Source organism: Bos mutus, chromosome 7 (genome assembly GCF_027580195.1).
Source record: "Bos mutus isolate GX-2022 chromosome 7, NWIPB_WYAK_1.1, whole genome shotgun sequence".
NCBI lineage: Eukaryota > Metazoa > Chordata > Mammalia > Artiodactyla > Bovidae > Bos > Bos mutus.
The window spans coordinates 24,224,392-24,242,471 of NC_091623.1; the positions used below are offsets into that span (position 1 = coordinate 24,224,392).

The 18,080-nt window shown below is 36.3% G+C and overlaps 1 long non-coding RNA gene across 8 annotated transcripts in view; it reads right to left on the bottom strand.

Annotated features, from left to right (window-relative positions):
• Window positions 1-18,080, bottom strand: part of LOC106700753 (uncharacterized) — a 157,105-nt gene that overhangs the window by 106,486 nt on the left and 32,539 nt on the right. For all 8 annotated transcript variants that reach the window (XR_011464695.1, XR_011464692.1, XR_011464694.1 and 5 more), the window contains one exon: window positions 15,922-16,017. This is a non-coding gene — a long non-coding RNA (uncharacterized lncRNA). The remainder of the gene's footprint in view (window positions 1-15,921; window positions 16,018-18,080) is intronic.

An 18,080-nucleotide genomic window follows, 5' to 3' on the forward strand; every position in this document is an offset into this window, starting at 1 on the left:
CATAGAATTACAAAATTTATATAGAATTCATGTAGAACGCCAAAACAATTTTGAAAATGACAAAGCTGGACAACATATGCTTCCCAATTTCAAAACTTGACGTAAAGCTACTCGAGTAGTTGTGAACAGTGTAGTACCAGCACAAGGACAGACATGTAAATCACTAGAACAGAACTTATTTTCAATAAAGGTGCAAAGGAAATTCACTGAAGGAAGATAGGCTTTTTAATTAATAGTACTAGGAAAGCTCTATATGCATATGCCAAAAGATAAAGTTACACCTTTATTTCACACTATACAAAATAAATCACAGATGTAAATGTTAGAGCCAAAACTAACTTTTAAAAGAAAACACAGGTGATTATCTTCAATACCTTAGGTCAGGCAAAAATTTCTTTGATATGACACCAAAAACATGGTGCATTCTTTATAATCTGGTAGATTAAACCTCATCAAAATTCAAATCCTTTACACTTCAAAAGATGCTATTATGAAAATTAAAAGATAAGCAACAGATTGGGAGAAAATATTTGGGAAACATATATCTTATAAAGACTTTGTGTACAAAATATGCAAAGAACTCTTTGTATACAAGACAAACAACCCAATCAAAAATTGGGTAAAATTTTTGACAAAACATTTCACCAAAGAAGATATATGGGTGGCTAATAAACACACAAAAAGGTATTCCATGTTAGTTTAGGAAAATGCAAATTAAAATCACAATGAGAAGCAATTTCACATCCATTAGGATGACTGTAATAACTTTTTTTAAAAAAGGATAATAACAAATGTTAGCAAGGATGTGGAAAAAAGGAGTCCTCATACTTTGCCGGTAGGAACACAAAATAATGCAACTACTTTGGAAAGTCTGAAGTCTCATTAAAAGTTAAAAATAAATTTTCCAAATCATTGAATGATTTTACACTTAGGTATCTATCCAAGAGAAATGAAAATATGTATTTACACAAAGACTTATACATGGATCCTCTTAGCAGCATTATTCATATTCATAGTCAAAAACTATAAAAAACTAAATGTGCATCAACTGATGAATGGGCGGACATGATGCAGTGTATGCATACAGTGGAACACTGCTCATCAATAAAACAACAAACTATTAACACATGCTTCAACACACGAACCTCAAAACTGTTATTCTAGGAGAAAAGGGTAGGGGGAGGAATAGACCAGGATTTGGGGATTGATATGTACACGCTGCTATATGTAAAAGAGTTAACCAACAAGGACCTACTGTATAGCACAGGGAATTCTGCTCAATATTCTATAATAAGCTAAATGGAAAAATAATTCGAAGAAGAGTAAATGTATGTATATGTATGACTGAATCACTTTGCTGAACACCTGAAACTAACACAGCACTGTTAACTAACTCCAATATAAAATAAAAATTTTTTTAAAGAAATAAAAATTGAAAATAAAAATGTTAATATTAAACAGTAACAGTAACATTACACAAGTGAAAGCACAATAAATCATCCTAATGAAATTATCATATATAAAGTATTTTCATACTTAAGCACATTTTAATATTTCAGAAGCTTTCATAATTTTCATAAATGAATGATGATAGTGAATACTTACTGAGTACACCAAACAGTTAGACATCAAAGATTTCCAGTGTGAAAATATATGTATTATTCTAAGTCAAAGAATACCAACATAAGAGACCACATATTGTATGATTTGATTTATATGAAATTTCCAGGAAAGAAAAATCTACAGAGAAAGAAAATAGATTAATATTGTCCAGGGTAAGAAAAATGGATAGAAGTTACCAAAGGGGAAAGTCATGGGGGATAAATTAGGAGTTTATATTAACTGATACACACTGCTGCTGCTGCTAAGTCACTTCAGTTGTGTCCGACTCTGTTCGACCCCAGAGAGAGCAGCCCACCAGGCTTCCCCGTCCCTGGGATTCTCCAGGCAAGAACACTGGAGTGGGTTGCCATTTCCTTCTCCAGTGCATGAAAGTGAAAAGTGAAAGTGAAGTCGCTCAGTCGTTCCCGACTCTTAGCGACCCCATGAATTGCAGCCTACCAGGCTCCTCTGTCCATGGATTTTCCAGGCAAGAGTACTGGAGTGGGGTGCCATTGCCTTCTCCGAACTGATACACACTACTATATACAAAATAGATAAAAACAACAAGGACCTACAATATAGCACAGGAAACTGTACTCAATATCTGGTAATAATCTACAATAGAAAAGAATCTGAAAAAGAATATATACATGTACACACATAACTGGATCACTCTCTGTACACTTGAAATATAACATTGTGAATCAACTATACTTAAACTTAAGAAAAAGGAGAGGGAATGGACATTAACAATTAATGAACATAAAGGATCTTATTTGGGTGACAGAAGTGCCTGAAATCTGATCAGTGGTGAAGGCTGCACAATTTGTTAAATTTACTAAAAAAAAAAAAAGTCATTGAATAAATACTTGCAATGGGTGAAATGATATACCCCAAAGCTATATATACAAACATATATATATATACAAACACGTATGACTATACATACGTATATACATATATGAACATCAGACTGGTAATTCATGTCACAAAAACAACAGTGAAAACCAGAAAACAAGACACTGAGATCTTATACACGATGACAAACAAAATTGCCATCCCTGAATTTTATTCCCAGTGAAATATATTTAAAGAATTAACACAAAACAGAGACTTCTTCGGGCCTCCCTGATAGCTCAGCTGGTAGAGAATCTGCCTTCAATGCAGGAGACACCAGTTCAATTCCTGGGTCAGGAAGATCCCCTGGAGAAGGGAGAGGCTGCCCACTTCAGTATTCTTGGGCTTCTCTGGTGGCTCAGACGGTAAATAATCTGACTGCAATGTGGGAGATCCTGAGTTGGGAAGATTCCCCTGGAGGAGGGGTGGCAACACACTCCAATATTCTTGCCTGGAGAATCCCCTTGGACAGAGGGGCCTGGTGGGCTATAGTTCATGAGGTCGCAGAGTCAGACATGACTGCATGACTAAGCACACACACACACAGAGCCTTCTTCAGAACAATGAAACTGGAGTTTGTAATCAGCAGATACTCTAGAAGAACTGCTAAAGAATAAACTACAGATAACAGGAATGAGCGACTAAGCTAACCATCGGACAATCACATTCATCTCCCATGCTAGTAAGATCATGCTTAAATACTTGCATGCTAGGCTTCAGCATTATGCAAACCAAGAACTTTTAGATGTCCAGCCTGGGTTTAGAAAAGGAAGATGAACCAGAGATCAAATTGCCAACATTCACTGGATTATAGAGAAAGCAAGAGAATTTCAGAAAAACATCTATCTCTGTTTCATCAACTACACTAAAGCCTTTAACTGTGTGGATCATGACGAACTGTGGAAAGCTCTTAGAAAGATGGGAATACCAGACCATCTTACCTGTCTCCTGAGAAACCTGTATGCAGGTCAAAAAGCAGCAGTTAGAACCCTGTATGCAATAACTGATTGGTTCAAGATCAAGAAAGGAGTTCTACTGGGCTGTCTGCTGTCACCCTGTTTGTTTAACCTATATGCTGAGCACATCATGAGAAATGCCAGGCTGGATGCAAGTCAGAAATGCAAGTTGAAATCAACTTAGGCAGGAGAAACATCAGCAACCTCAGATATGCAGACGATACCACTCTAATGGCAGGAAGCGAAGAGGAACTAAAGAGTCTTTTGATGAGGGTGAAGGAGGAGAGTGAAAGAGCCGGCTTAAGACTAAATATTGAAAAACTAAGATCACAGCATCCGGCCCCATTACTGTATGGCAAATAAAAGGGGGAAAAGTGGAAATAGTGACAGATTTCTTCTACTTGGACTGCAAAATCACTATGGACGGTGACCGCAGCCATGAAATCAGAAGATAATTGTTTCTTGGCAGGAAAGCAATGACAGATCTAGACAGTGTGTTGAAAAGGTATGTATAGTCAAGACTACGGTCTTCCCAGTGGAAGCTGGGACTGCAAGAAGGCAGGACGCCAAAGAACTGATGCCTTCAAACTGTGGTGCTGGAGAAGACTCTTGAAAGTCCCTTGGACAGCAAGGAGATCAAACCAGTCAATCTTAAGGGATATCAACCCTGAATATTCACTGGAAGGACTGATGACGAAGCTGAAGCTCCAGTATTTTGGTCATCTGATGCAAACAGATGACTCACCGGAAAGGTCCCTGATGTTGGGAAAGATTGAGGGCAGAAGGAGAAGAGCACATCAGAGGATGAGATGGCTGGATGGCATCATCGAGGCAATGAACATGAACTTGGGCAAACTCTGGGATATTGTGAGGAACAGGGAGGCCTGGCATGCTGCAGTCCATGGGGTCGCAAAGAGTCAGACGTGACTGGGCAACCGCACAAGGCAACAAGAAGAAGGAATGAGCTCCCAGATGAATGAGCTAACATGCAAGAAAGAACCAGCAACAATAAAGTGACAAATACGTGAGTGTACGTACATAAATATCAAGTATAAAAATTAGTAATAATAAAGTTTCATGGGATTAAAAATAATCATAAAACAACAATTTTCAGGAGAGGGGGAACTGGGGTTAAAGCGTCTTTATATTATCAAGAAGGAAGCTAAAAGTAATAATAATAACTTGTTGCTGCTGCTGCTGCTGCTAAGTCACTTCAGTCATGTCTGACTCTGTGTGACCCCATAGATGGCAGCCCACCAGGCTCCGCCGTCCCTGGGATTCTCCAGGCAAGAATACTGGAGTGGGTTGCCATTTCCTTCTCCAATGCATGAAAGTGACAAGTGAAAGTGAAGTTGCTCAGTCGTGTCTGACTCTTCAGCGACCCCATGGACTGCAGCCCACCAGGCTCCTCCATCCATGGGATTTTCCAGGCAAGAGTACTGGAGTGGGTTGCCACTGCCTTCTCCGATAATAACTTAAGACTCTGATAATTATGTTTATTATAACTTCCAGAGTAACCAATAAGTGAATAGAAACAGAATATATAACTTCTTTATTAGAGGGAAAATAAAATCATTTAAAAAAATTATCCATTGTTAGGGCTTCCCTGGTGGCTCAGATGGTAACGAATCTGAGAGATGCAATGTGACCTGCCTGCAATGTGGGAGACTTGGGTTCGATCCCTGGGTTGGGAAGATCCCCTGGAGGAGGGCATTGCAACCCACTCCAGTATTCTTGCCTGGAGAATCTCATGGACAGAGGAGCCTGGCAGGCTACAGTCCATGGGGTCTCAAAGAGTTGGACACAACTGAGCGACTAAGCACAGAAGACAGCACTCTGTATTAGTCAAGGTTACTCAGAGAAACAGAACCAAAAACAGTAGGGTTTGTCATGTGTGTTACATGTGTGTGTCGAGAGAGAGAGAGAGAAATACTTATTATAAGAAACTGGCCAATGCAATTATGGAGGCTGACAAGACCCAAGATTTACAGTCAGCAACCTGGAGACCCAGGAGAGCTGATGGTATAGTTCCAGTCCAAGTCCAAAGGCCTAAGAAACAGGAAAATCAATGGTATGATTCTAGTCTAAAAGCCAGTAGGTTTGGGAGCCAGGAAGATGTTTCAGGTTGAGTCTGACTATGGGGAAAAAGCAAATGTCCCAGCTCAAAGGCAATAAGGCAGAAGGAGTTCCTTCTTACTCATCCTTTTTGATCTCTTTAAATCTTTAACAAATTGGATGAGATGCACGTATATTGAGGAGGGCAATCTGCTTTACTCAAACTACCAATTCAAATGTTAATCTCATTCAGAATGTTTGATAAAATATCTGGGCACCCTGTGGCCTGGTCAAGCTGACACATTAAATTAATCATCACATCAATCCAAAAGAAAGCAAAAATGGAGAGCAAAACAGAAAAGACACGTCAAATAGAAAGTGAAAAACAGAACAGCAAAGCCTACCACATCAGTAAATGCATTGAGTGTGATCAAATTTAAACCCTTAGAATCAACTAGATGTCTGATAGAAGGTACATTAATTCAATCCACTGATTCACTAACATCTACTATGTGTTATCTACTATTTTAAGTATATAGACACAACAGTGGGAAAAAGCAATCAGATTACAGAATAATACACAACTGTTCTGTATTCATTTTCATCTATCTATAATCCCTACCTCCCTTTTAAAAAGACTGTGCTGATTTATAATTGAAAAAATTTTATGAAACAGGTTAATATAAAATTAAAGACAAAGGAAGCTCAATAATTACATGAACAAATTCAGGGGTAAAGAATTCGCCTGCCAACACAAGAGATGTGGGTTCAATCCCTGAGTCAAAGATCCCCTGGAGAAGGAAATGGCAACCCACTCCAGTATTCTTGCCTAGGAAATCCCATGGACAGAGGAGCCTGGTGGGCTACAGTCCATGGGGTCACAAAAGTTGAACATGACGTAGCGACTAAACAGCAACAAGAACACAGTTAAATAAGCAACCACACATGAGGAAATTACTAAAAGTAAGTAGTATCAGTATTAAAACTTGAGCTAATAGGCATCCAAGGCAAAAAGGGAAATAGCACATTTTAGTCACCTACCTACCAAAAATTGTATATTCAGTAGAACACACAAATCTTCATTTAGCCCTAAAGTATAATGAAAATGAACAGAGATCCTTATATTCTGAGAAATATATAATTATATAGGCTGTTCCAAGAGATCCAGTAGCCAACCTAAGAAGCTTCATACAAAGATAACTTGGGTACAATAGGAGAAAAACGTGGGCCTCATATTCAGACAGAATTGAATTTCAGACATGTTCCATGCCAGACTGGATGAATCAGTAAGTGGATTCAAGATTGATGAGAGAAATATCAACAACCTGAGATATGCAGATGATAGCATTCTAATGGCAGAAGGCAGAAAGCAAAGAGGGACTAAAGAGCCTTTTGATGAGGGTGAGTGAGGAGTGTGAAAAAGCTGGCTTAAAACTCAACATTCAAAAAACTGAGATCATTACATCCTGTCCCATCACTTCATGGCAAATAGATGGGGGAAAAGTGGAAATAGTGACAGATTTTATTTTCTTAGGCTTCAAAATCACTGTGGACAGTGACTGCAGCCATGAAATTAAAAGATGCTTGCTACTTGGGAGAAAAGCTATGGCCAACCTGGACAGCATATTAAAAAGCAGAGACATCACTTTGCCAACAAAGGTCCATATAATCAAAGCTATGATTTTTCCAGTAGTCATGTACACATGTAAGAGTTGGACCATAGAGAAAGCTGAGTGTCAAAGAACTGATGTTTTTGAATTGTGGTGCTGGAGAAGACTCTTGAGATTCCCCTGGACTGCAAAGAGATCAAACCAGTCAATCCTAAAAGAAATCAACCCTGAATATTCATTGGAAGGACTGATGCTGAAGCTGAAGCTCTAATACTTTGGCCACCTGATGCAAAGAGCTGATTCATTGCAAAAGACCCTGATGCTGGGAAAGACTGAAGGCAAAAGGGAGACAACAGAGGATGAGGTGTTTGGGTGGAATCACCGACTCAGTAGACATGAATCAGAGTAAACTCCGGGAGATATTGAAGAACAGGAGAGCCTGGCGTGCTGCAGTCCATGGGGTCAAAAAGAGTCAGACACAACTTAGCAACTGAACAGCAAAAACATGTTTCATCACCTACAGTCTGTACAAACCTGGCAAGTTACTTACCTTTCTGAAATCAATTTCCTCATCTCTAAAACAGAAGTATGAATGAAGGAACTAGAGAGATGTTTTATAAAGTATCTGGCATATAATAAATTCTCAATTTTAAAAAAGTTATTATTATTATTATAGCACATAATCATAAACATAGGGGCAATGTAAATTGATACAGAGAGGAGTTTCTACTTATAGATCAAAGTGTATGGTGCTTAAAGAATAGTCAGCTCCACAGTACCAATGAACTAAAATATGAACAATATGGAAATAATATAAATGAAGAGAAAGTTGACTATTGTACACAAATCATAAGGTTTGTGTATATACATTTACATAAGGCAAGTCAAAGGAAAACTGGGCTTTTGTCAAGTGGGTTCATCGTTGGGTTAACGATTTTTGCCTTTTTCCCAAGCATCAACATTAACCAGTAAACTACATAAGGGCAGAGTCCATTCATGGTTTTCCATGCCATTCTTTCCCAGTATAGACACATTCAGAGCACTCGATATTTGTTAATCAAAAAATGGGTATCAGCTATTATCTCTGGAATTGATAGTTTTCATTTCAAGAACGTTGTCTAATATATTTTGCAGTGATGGTTTGACTCTATGCATTTCTGTGACTTGTGACATAAACAGGTTTTTTAAATGACCAACTCTGATGGCTAATTTTATGTGTCAACTTGGCTATGCTATAATACCCAGTTATAGATGAGGAAACAATGGAAACAGTGAGAGACTTTATTTTTGGAGTCTCTAAAATCACTGCAGATGGTGACTGCAGCCATAAAATTAAAAGACGCTTGCTCCTTGGAAGAAAAACTATGACCAACCTAGACAGCATATTAAAAAGCAGATATATTACCCTGCCAACAAAGGTCTGTCTAGTCAAAGCTATGGTTTTTCCAGTAGTCATGTATGGATATGAGAGTTGGACTATAAAAAAAAGCTGAGCATCGAAGAATTGATGTTTTTGAACTGTGGTGTTAGAGAAGACTCTTGAGAGTCCCTTGGACTGCAAGGAGACCAAACCAGTCAATCCTAAAGGAAATCAGTCCTGAATATTCGTTGGAAAGACTGATGTTGAAGCTGAAACTCCAATACATTGGCCACCTGATTCAAAGAACTGACTCAATAGAAAAGACCCTAATGCTGGGAAAGATTGAAGGCAAGAGGAGAAGGGGATGACAGAGGATGAGATAGTTGGATAGCATCACCGACTCAACAGATATGAGTTTGAGCAACACTCCAGGAGTTGGTGATGGACAGGGAAGCCTGGCATGCTGCAGTCCATGGGGTCAAAAAGAGTCGGACACAACTGAGCGACTGAACTGAACTGATAATCAAACACTAAGTTAGGTGTTACTATGTAGGTATTCTGTAAATATTGTTACTATCTCCAATCAGCTGACTTTAGGTAACAGAAATTATCCTCAGTAACTTGGGTGAGCCTCAACCATGAGTTGAAGGCCTTAAGAGCAAAAATTGAAGGTCCCAGGCAAGAAGATTCTTCCTCCAGACTGCAGCATTATCTTCTCCCTATCTTCTGCAAACTTGCCCTACAGAATTTAGGCTTGACAGTCCCCTCAATCAAGTGAGCCACTTTCTTAAAATAAATCATAAATGCATGTGTGTATATGTTTATTATACATATATCTATTGGTTCTGTTTCTCTGGGGAGCCCTGACTAATACACCACTGAATTGAATGATTTGTTTGAGGCTTTAAAGTACTAAGTCAACATGAAAAGTAGAATACACCAAAAATAATATTGTGTGTTGCTTTCAACCTATAGTTTTAACTAAAACAATATGTGTCTTTTCTATTCTTCTTTGATATCAATGCTAAAGTACTGATTCCAACCAGCATCTATCATCTTTAAAATTCAAGTCCCTTGAATATTTTTGCATAATAAGATAGAGATTTCTCAGTATCAGAACCATGTACTATTTTTTAACCATATATCATTAAATCCAGTAGAAAGGAATTTCTTTAAAAATCCTTTTATAGATTATCCATCACATTAATAGCATAAGACTTAAAATCATACAACATGCACTAATACCCTATTAGTGTTCATATAATAAAAAGTAAGATATAATTGTGTACTCCACATCTATTTTTTATTTGTGTGGTTGGTTGGTTGGGTTTTTTTAATTTATTTATTTTAATTGGAGGCTAATTACTTTACAATATTGTATTGGTTTTGCCATACATTGACATGAACCCGCCAAGGGAGGTGGGAGGAGATTCAGGATGGGGAACACATGTACTCCACACCTATTAATCCTTAGTTCCACTCCTTAGCATATACCTACATGAGAGAAATAAAGAGCTTATCAAATCTATGCCAAGGATGGATTTAACCAAAAATATTCAAAAGGGCCATATATTTTAATACACCAGATGCTACTTAAAGATTCACTTTATATCATTAGGATAAAACTGCTACTTTTATTGTACAAAACTAGAAAAGGTACACCAGTGTAATGTTGATATTGAGAAATGCAATATATATTTATATAATATGAGACACTTGGAACATGTTACAAAAATGCAAATTTTACTTTCCTATATGTACATTTAGTGATAAAAGAGATGGAGATTAAATGTCAAGGGTTAAAGTGTAAACTGGAACAAAAGCCTTTGGCATATTTTATTTACACTGAACATTCTGACCCTGTTAAATACTCACCTAGAAATGTAAATACCAGAAATTTATTCTTATATATTTTGCTTCAGTTTTCCCATAATTTACAGACACTTCCATTCTCTCTCACTCTACTAATGCTAAATTTTTCAAGTGAATCAATTAATAGAAGCAATCAGGTTATATATCACAAAATGTAGACAATCTAGAAATCTATTTTACTTAATCAACATAAACAAATGATTAAAATAATTCAGCCCATTTCTGTGACTTTAAAAAATGTTCTTGTGTCCTCCTTTCCATGCTAGTCTTCTTCTATTCCCAAGTCTTATAGCCAGGTCACAGCAACAAAAGCCCATTTTACTATCTATTGCTTACCTCAATATACCTAAAGAAGTACAATAAATGTTTCTAGATTTCAAATGTACAGCTATGTCACAGAGGTAAAAAGCACTGAGCCAGGCTGGAAAATGACAGTATTTTATGGTCCTACTTTAGTTTATGGTCATTACACAAAATCTGCCAAAGTCATAAAAGATTTAAAGTTTGTTTCTCTACTGATAAAATTAATAAGTTGATCCTTTGTCTTCTCATTTCTAATTACTAATTCTGCAATTTCAATTCTACTAGGATGGTTTATATTGTTAAAAACATCTTTGGAGAATTAATCTTTTGGTCATAATTTTTAAATGAATAATTGATTAAATATATAATTCATTGCCTAATCAGGAATAAAATTTTAATCCCATAAAAGATGTTTAATAGCAATTTTAACTACTAAGCACATAATTAATGGTGTTAGGGGACAAAAATTAAATTTCAAGGTGACTAAAGCATAAATTCAAGAACTGCAGACAATTCTAGAGTAACACAACATTAAAACTAAAAGATGATAGCTATGTTTATAAAATTATATGTAATTATAAGTTACTATCCACCTTTCCACATAAATTAATATAGTGTAAGACTTTATTCAGAAAAAAAACTTTTGTAAAACATTTTTAAAGGCAATGAAACAGCAATAAAACAATTTTTAGTTCTAATTTAAATAAATCTTATTCATAAAAGAAAGCAAAGAAAGTTAAAAGGCGTTGGAACTCTTAAGATATTAATTACTGTGCATTTACATAGAGAGAAATTATGATAGTACAATTCCATGACGCTTCTATGTGCAAAGCTCCCATTAACTTTGATTTTGCCTTTATAAGCAACAAAGAATTACTTTATCATATATAATATTTTTATTAGTAAGAGAATCTCATAATAATACTGTTAAGCAATTGACGTCCTACATTCTCAAGCCTCAGAGTTTTCAATGAAGGAACCATATTTTTACTATGGCAATGACTGAATTTTGTGCAAAATTCTCAAATTTTGAATATATCACAGTATGGAGCATCCATTTTATTTTTCAATTGCTTGGGTGGATAGAATCAAAGGAAATGCAATTATACTACAGGAATTTTCCACCATTCAATTCCCAGTGTAGTTATGCATGAAGAACTCTAAGTCAAAAGAAAACAGAATACATTTGAAAGCAGAATTGACCCCTTTATTTCGTTTTACAAATGAAAAGATTCAAGATTCAGGTCACTTTTCCCTACTCAAAAAGAGACCTATTAATAAGCATTAAAATGCTTCACATTTTACAGTCTGCAATATCATTGCTTCATTATGAATTAGGTATTTAGGGGAAAACACATTTCCTACAAAAGAATTGTACAAAAATATACAATTCCTCCAACATGCATTTTTTAAATACTAAGAAAGAAATGTAACTGTTGTTTTCTGCAACCTAGGCTCAGGCAACTGCCCAAGCAGCCTATGGGGGACTGATATCAATAGGAGTTTTATGCCTGATGGAAAATCATTCTAAAGATTTTTTTTAATCTGAAAAATAACGTCATCACTGTGATTTCCACCCTGGGATACAGAAGCGGGAATTACATTGTGTTGTTAAAATGTTAGCAACCGCATTTCATTTTTTGAAAAGGTAATTTAGTTTTCCTGAAGTAAAGAGTTGATTATATCTCTTATTACTGTTACAAGAATTTGATATATCACAAAGTATGAGTTACAGCATGTGCCAACTATCAACCAGGAAAAATGAACCTGATTCATAATTCACTTTGAGAATGTCTAGTTAGTCAATCAAGTGATTTGTAATCATGAAGGCTGCCAGAAATGGAATGAATAATGAGCCACAGTAAAATCCCTGGATTTTTTTTTAGTATTCTTATTTCATTATGTGACTTTTATTGCCATTTTTGATCGCTGTTTCTCAGCAGCACAAATTAAATCGTACATATTTACTTAGAAGTTTTTGACTATTAAATAGGCTAAAGGATACACAAGTTGAATGACCAGAGTATTTAATGTCTCCCTACAAAATTAAAAGTCTTAGTGATTATAGCTTTAGCACAGAAAATTTCATTATCTTCCAACTCCCTCAATACTTGCCTTATTTTATTTAAATTATTTTGTGACTATGCTATTTCTGGATAGCTTATTGTAGTTCAGAATACTTTCTCAAGTTGTTTCTATATAGTCTAAAATCATTTAACAGAATTTTGTTAATATCAGAAGCCTTAAACCTCCTTTAATATCTTCATCACATACTATTTCCTCAGTTAAAACTATAACATAAGCTGATGGCCAAAGAACTTTTGCCCTCTAACATATGTTATTAAATAATATATATTTATTGCTAAATATCGGACACAACTGAGCAACTGAACTGAACTGAACTAATACATAATATAATATTAATTATTATAATATACAGTCATATTGAAGTATATAATAGATATATCTATAGTTATTAGTATAATCTTATTAAATTACAAATATAAAAATATAAACCAACTTACAGCTTGGCATATTACTAAAGGGGTAATATGATAAATTAGTGTTTTTCAAAATGTAAAAATACTAAATTATGTAAGAATTTGTCACTCTGATAATATTGGCTATTATTAGCATGTTATGAAGATGGCATAACAGAAGAACTACCCAGTTGTAAAGCAAATAAAACTGTAAATGTGATAACAAATAGGCTCATTCTTTGTTGTATTTTTCATAATTTTCAAGCAAAAAAGTCTTTATCCAAATTTAGACTGATTACAACACCAGACCACCCGTGGCTCTCCTTATAAGTAATAAGTCCTTAAGTCAAGACCTATTCTACCCATTATTGAAATCTAATACTTATGAAAAATTCAACTATTTACACTTTGTGGATTAATTTCCAATAATAAATGCTCAAGATAACAAAATTCCATGCATACACTATACTGACTCCAAGAAGCAAGGACAATTACGGTGAGACCTCAGGAAAGACACTGGTTTTCATTCTGGATAGTCCCTGAAAAGTATAGCAGCGCTCTTCTTTGGAATTCAATTTATCACCATTATCACACCAACTGTGAGAATCATCTTCCCTTTCCTACAGAGATTAACCATTCATTCAACAAATGCTTATTAAGTGTCCATTATGCGTCAGATGGAGAAGGCAATGGCACCCCACTGAAGTACTCTTGCCTGGAAATTCCCATGGATGGAGGAGCCTGGTAGGCTGCAGTCCATGGGGTCGCTAAGAGTTGGGCACGACTGAGCAACTTCACTTTCACTTTTCACTTTAATGCATTGGAGAAGGAAATGGCAACCCACTCCAGTGTTCTTGCCTGGAGAATCTCAGGGACAGCAGAGCCTGGTGGGCTGCCGTCTATGGGGTCGCACAGAGTCAGACACGACTTAAGCGACTTAGCAGCAGCAGCAGCAGCATGTGTCAGATACTGTGCTAAAAACGGGGGATGTAAAAATGAATCAGACACACAGCCTTTGTACTCACCCTTGAGAGACCCATAATCTAGTTAGAAAGATTCATACAGGAAAACAAATAAAATAAAGGTTCTAGAATAGATCTATGTACTGGAAAGACTCAAAGAATGTAAGGTACAATGACAGAGGTCAGGAGTCACAAAAAGCTTGAGACAGATAACAAAGTTGAATCTTATATGAAAAGTCACTATTCACCAGGAAGCAAGGAGAAAAGACCATAATGGTAAGAAGGAGAATATTAATAAAGAAGTGCCAAATAGCAAATTACCATAGGGTGACCACAAGCTACTCAGTTTAACTGAAGTTGACATGTAAAGAATATATATGAAGTTGGGTGGTGAGGAAGAAGGCTGCCAGAAGTAAGCCAGAAGTAAGCCTGAAGTAAGCCTGAAGTAGTATGTAACAGATCAATAACAAAAGTTCTATTTGTACACTAACACAATATATGTCTTACAAACAATAGAAACTTTTGAAGAACTTTAAGCATAAAAATCACAGGGCCATAGGTTTCCATAATGTCTAAACAATTTATGCATTTGGCTTCCTTCACAATGGTCAAATTAACATTTTACATTTTATTATGTAGCTTATAGAGAACTAATACCACTATTTTGGCCTACTTATTTTATATTCATATGTAAATAATCTCCCAAAACAAGGGTCTCAGCCTCTAGCAGACTTGTGAATTGAACAGCAATTCTGAAGAGTGTGGCAAACACTAAAAATATACCAAGTTTACCAAGGAAGCATATCAAGATTCTACTTAGAGAAGTCATACATGTGATATATGTATATACATACACATACAACACGGATAATATATTGACTTTCAAACGTTATGTCCATTTAAAGTTATGATAGCAAATGTTTAACATAGACACATTTTGGTATACTTCAATCAGTAGTACAAAATCACTATGAACTAGCCAGACTATGTTTCAAAAATAAAGTACCCCAGTCCTGAATTGCATATGTAAAAGCTTCATGTAGCTTAATGCAGCATTTATAAACAGGAACTCTGAGGTCAGAGTCCAGGGTTGGAATCCTGGATTAGCCACAATCTTATACCCTGGAGAAGGAAATGGCAACCCACTCCAGTACTTTTGCCTGGAAAGTCCCATGGATGGAGGAGCCCAACAGGCTACAGTCCATGGGGTTGCAAAGAGTCAGACAGGACTGAGTGACTTCACTTCACTTTATACAAATTATTAACCTCTTTGAGTCTTAGTTGCCTTATCTATAAGCCTGGGATAATTATTTCTGTCCCACAACACTGTTATGAAGACACAATGAGTAGAGAAAGTACTTAGCACAGGGCTGAGCAAACATTAATTATTCAATAAATAGTATCTTATTATTATAGATAGAATAGAAATTATTCTAGTTATGATAAACTCATTTATACACTAAAAAAATTTGGTTTATTTGCATAGACTATTAAAGAAATTACGAAAGTCTAGTCCAACTGAAAATATTTGATGTAGGCTTAATGTGAAAATAATAATATGAGAAAATCATCTAAAAACAATGTTTTAAAGGAAAAAGGTTTTGAAAAATGCATCAAATTATACTTAATTACTTCCAGAGCATGGGAAGGGTGAGTCCAATCACTATAGGACTATTGGGAGCCTCTTTCAGGAAAAGGAAAACTACAGTCAAATCTTTTTTCCAAATACAGTGTCACGTCATTCCTTTTTTGAATTTCATTGCCTCTTACTAAAAGATTTAGTATAGATGATGAGGCTGGTTATAATCACATAATGACATGTACCTGTAGTATAAGGATCTTCTCCCTAGAGTGAGGTCTTTCTTTGACTTCGGTGAGCATCAGTCCTAACAGTCTCCGATCTTGAGATTTGTTTATAACCTGAAAAAACAACAACAACAACAAAAAGAGAATAACAATAAAGCAACAAAAAAGTAGAATACTAATAAAGCAAGACTGTAAAAGAAAATTTACTTTGACAGTCTGACAATAGAGCTGACTCAAATGAAAATAACTAGAATAGAGGGCCAAAGCAACATGGTAACTGTATCAAGTTACTTATACATATACTCAGTTCAGTTCAGTTCAGTCGCTCAGCCGTGTCCGACTCTTTGCAACCCCATGAATCGCAGCACGCCAGGCCTCCCTGCCCATCACCAACTCCCAGAGTTCACTCAAACTCACGTCCATCGAGTCGGTGATGCCATCCAGCCATCTCATCCTCTGTCGTCCCCTTCTCCTCCTGCCCCCAATCCCTCCCAGCATCAGAGTCTTTTCCAATGAGTCAACTCTTCACATGAGGTGGCCAAAGTACTGGAGTTTCAGCTTTAGCATCATCCCTTCCAAAGAACACCCAGGGCTGATCTCCTTTAGAATGGACTGGTTGGATCTCCTTGAAGTCCTAGGGACTCTCAAGAGTCTTCTCCAACACCACAGTTCAAAAGCATCAATTCTTTGGTGCTCAGCTTTCTTCACAGTCCAACTCTCACATCCATACATGACCACAGGAAAAACCATAGCCTTGACTAGACGAACCTTTGTTGGCAAAGTAATGTCTCTGCTTTTGAATATGCTATCTAGGTTGGTCATAACTTTCCTTCCAAGGAGTAAGCGTCTTTTAATTTCATGGCTGCAGTCACCATCTGCAGTGATTTTGGAGTCCAAGAAAATAAAGTCTCTCACAGTTTCCATTGTTTCCCAGTCTATTTACCATGAAGTGATGGGACCAGATGCCATGATCTTCGTCTTCTGAATGTTGAGCTTTAAGGCAACTTTTTCACTCTCCTCTTCACTTTCGTCAAGAGGCTTTTTAGTTCCTCTTCACTTTCTGCCATAAGGGTGGTGTCATCTGCATATCTGAGGTTATTGATATTCTGAGGTTATTCTCCCAGCAATCTTGATTCCAGCTTGTACTTCTTCCAGCCCAGCGGTTCTCATGATGTCCTCTGCAAATAAGTTAAATAAGCAGGGTGACAATATACAGCCTTGAGGTACTCCTTTTCCTATTTGGAACCAATCTGTTGTTCCATGTCCAGTTCTAACTGTTGCTTCCTGACCTGCATATAGGTTTCTCAAGAGGCAGGTCAGGTGGTCTGGTATTCCCATCTCTTGAAGAATTTTCCACAGTTTATTGTGATCCACACAGTCAAAGGCTTTGGCATAGTCAATAAAGCAGAAATAGATGTTTTTCTGGAACTCTCTTGCTTATACTCAAGATTAGGTAAATTTGGGTCAAGTCAAAAATGTAATTACTATAGTAAAATGAAGTTATGATTATTAAATATGCATTAAATGATATCAACCTGAACTACAGATTTCTATACACTACTAATTCTTGTGATAATATTAAACATACATATGTAGTCATTCACTGTGTTTCTGAGATAGAAAACATGCAGCAAGCATTAACATCAGGTACCCATTGAAAAATCATAATCTATATATTTGAAAATGGAAAAAAATCTTTACAATTATACTGCAATTATTCTGAAATTTCCTAAACCTCAGTAATATATTTTAAAATAGGCATGTAATACAGGTGGTTCTATTCTACCCATATTTATTCAAATAAAAGTCATGAATTATAAGTCAGCTGCTGCTGCTGCTGCTAAGTCGCTTCAGTCGTGTTACCATGTGTTATATAGAAACAAGAACAGAGGTGAGAGAAAGAAGGTAATCAAACTACTTTTATTAGGTATATTCATAAATAGAAAATTATTACTTCCATTCCAATTTTATGCAATCCTTTAGACACAAGTAATGAAGCACTATGGTTTAACATTCTAATGTTGTTGTTTAGTCACTCAGTCATGTCCAGCTCTGCAATTTCATGGACTGCAGCATGCTAGGCTTCCCTGTCCTTCACCATCTCCAGGAGTTTGCTCAAACTCAAATCCATTGGGGCTTCCCTGGTGGCTCAGCTGGTAAAGAATCTGCCTGCGATG